Source organism: Gavialis gangeticus, unplaced genomic scaffold, assembly GCF_001723915.1.
Source record: "Gavialis gangeticus isolate Ggan-Ray unplaced genomic scaffold, GavGan_comp1, whole genome shotgun sequence".
In the NCBI taxonomy this organism is placed as follows: domain Eukaryota; kingdom Metazoa; phylum Chordata; order Crocodylia; family Gavialidae; genus Gavialis; species Gavialis gangeticus.
The window spans coordinates 6,947,853-6,950,941 of NW_017728993.1; positions in this window are offsets into that span (position 1 = coordinate 6,947,853).

Below are 3,089 nucleotides of genomic sequence, written 5' to 3' on the forward strand. Positions count from 1 at the left end.
GGTGATGGGGGGCAGGCACTGGCTGGGTTGCTACGCCTGAAATTCAGAACCAGCTAGGTCCAATGCAGCTGGCGTAGAGGGAGGTGATGACCTGGGAGGTCTGTGGCAGCCCTTAAGTGCAGTCAGTCTCTTATTGCTTATAACTTGTATGGCTGCAGGGCCTGATCAAGGGTCAGGCAGTGCCAGACATTGTACAGCCACCTAATGAAAAGGCTTGCTTCTGCCCCCAAGGGGTTATAACAGGCAGATAGTCTGTGGGGGAAAAAAACAGATTGCTGGGAATCCAAAGGCATCAACAGCTTCATCTGTCCCACATCAGCCCTGCTCCCCAGTCCCTAGCCGTCATAGGGATCCTCCTTGCCGTACATTAGCAAACACCAATTCACTGTTTCCCCCCACCACATCTTACTCCCCATGCCAGAGGAAGTGAAGTACTTCCTTTTCTCTTAAATCTGCTTCCTGATGATTCCATCTCGGGTCCCCTAGTTCTTTTACTAGGCATCCTAGTTTTCTGTTCATTTTTCTCCAGGCTGCCTGTGATTTCATAGATCTTTATCATATCCCCCGCCTAGTCTAATTTCTGAGCTGAAGAGAGCTAGTGCCACCTCATGCAGAAGTTGTTCTGATCATTGTTGTTGCCTTCCTCGGTCCCTTTTCTAGTTCCAGTATACATCTGTTCTCATGGTCGACTGGTGCCACCTTAGTCAGGGCGGGTACGTACCCCCCAGCAACCAGTCAGCAATCCTGCTGACCGGGGGGCCCCCCTGCAGCCAACCTCACTGACAGCAGGTGGGGGTCCCCCTCAGCTGATTACAAAGCAGCCACAGCAGTACTGCCTGCCCCCCATCCCACTCCCTGGCTGGCACTCGCACGGGGGCATTGGCACTCCCGCCTGCCCCCCCAGCCATTGCCTGAGCAATGAGTGCAGCTGGCTAGGGGGTGCACCAGCGCTCTCAGGGGGTGCACCCCCTACGCATCGCCACCACCTGTTCTGAAATCACTAGAACTGCATGCAGCATCCATAGTACGAGAGCACCAGGGACATAGATAAGGTAATGATGAGGTTTTCCATTTTATTTTCAATTCCTTTTCGCATAATTCTTTCCATTTTATTTGCCTAACCAATCATCAGATTAGAGGGACTGTCCCTTCATGGACCGAAAATCAGCTAGATGACAGGAAATAGAAAGTGGGACAAATAGTTTTTCATTGGAAGGAACTCCAGGAGGTCACCTACTCCAACCTTCTCTCAAGACAGGATCAGCCCTGACTCAGACAGCTGCTTGAGTGAGATAGTTAACCTGTACTTAAAAATTTTCAAGCATGGAGATTCTTCAGCCTCTCTGCATGGCCTCTTCCAATGCTAACAATTTAATTAGCAATAGGAAAACATTTGAGGTCTAAAAAAAAAAAGCACTCTGGACATGGGTGGTCCAGCGGTTTAGAACAGAGCCTGACTAAAAAAAGTCACATTAGGTTCAATAAGGACAAAGGGTAAAGTCCTGCATTTACACTGGAAAAATCCCATGCACTGGTATAGGCTGGGGCCTGACTGGCTAAGCAGCAGCTCTACAAAAAATGACCTGCAGGGTTACAGTGGTCAAGCTGAATACGAGCCAGCAATGTGCCCTTATTGCAAAGGCGGCAAACTGGGCTGCATTAGTAGGAGTGTTGCCAGCTGTTCGAGGGACATGATTCTTCCCCTCTATTCAGCCCGGGTGACACTACATCTGGAGTACTGTGTCCAGTTTTGGGCCCTGCTACAGAGAGAATAGTAACAAGCTGGAGAGAGTCCTGCAGAGGGCAACAAAAATGGTTAGAGGGCTGGGGCATATGATTTCTGAAGAGAAACTGAGGAAACAGCTAATTTAGTCTGGTAAAGAGAAGACTGAGGGGGGATTTAATAGCAGCCTTCAGCTACCTGAACAGTGGTTCCGAGGAGGCTGGAGCTTAGACTGTTCTCAGTGGTGGCAGATGACAGGACAAGGAGCAGTGGTGTCAAGTTGCAGCAAGGGAAGTTTAGGTTAGATATTAGGAAAAACTCTCTCACTAGGAGGGCAGTAAAACACTGGAACAGGCGACACAGGGAAGTTGCGGAATCTCCACCCTTGGAGGTTTTTATGGCTAGACAGAGGCTTGGCTGAAATGATCGAGTTGGGGTTGGATTAGATGACCTCCTGAGGTTGCTTCCAAACCTAATTTCCTATGATTTTATGCTTTATTTAAATTAGATCTTTATTAGTCACGAGGAATGGTGCATTAAAATTAACAGCAGTTCTTTAATATGATATGCCTTTCTGAAGTAGCAAACAGTGGCAATAACTACAGGCAAAGTAGGTAGCATCTGCAATAAATACTACAACTATCACTGAATAAGTTAGACATGTCCCAGGCCAGACAAAGCTAGTTGAAGACCTGCTATTATATAATCTGTTGCTTTATGCAGTCCTTTTACCAAGTCAGACACCAAGTTTTAAATAAGATTTTATTTAGGAGTTGTGTGGGGGTAGTAGTTACCTGCTAAAAATCATAGCAAATAAAAAAAAAAAAAAAAAAGAGAGAGAAATGCAGGTCCTGATTTGAGGCATACATACAGAATATTGTAAGACAATGGTCAGTCTTAAAGGTACCCCTCAGAAAATGCTAGCTCTTAGCTTTCACTTTTTCATGTTCAAGAAACATAGAACACTTCTTCTATTGTGGTCTTTAATAACTACTTTGCAACAGAGCAAAATATTTTTGATACTATGAATTCTTTAGGTTTCTTTGAAACCATGTATCCACACCTAGCAGTGCTAATATTATGCCGCTCCCCTAAAAAGACCACAGCTATAAATACAAGAATTTGCAATTTCAGGCCATTTTTGGACAAAGTTGTTTTTCTTTTTTTCCTTTAAAGTTACTATATGGAAGAGCATTCTCTATGCAACACCCCCGCCTCCACATTTGCAAACATGCACTTCTATTAGAGGTATTTTTGCCTTCCTAAATGTAAGTGCCCAAGTAGCTTAGCCTCCTACTTCAGCTTGTTTGCTTTTAATGAAATGCAACTCAAAGCATAAGACTCTTAGCAGCACCACTGTTCATTT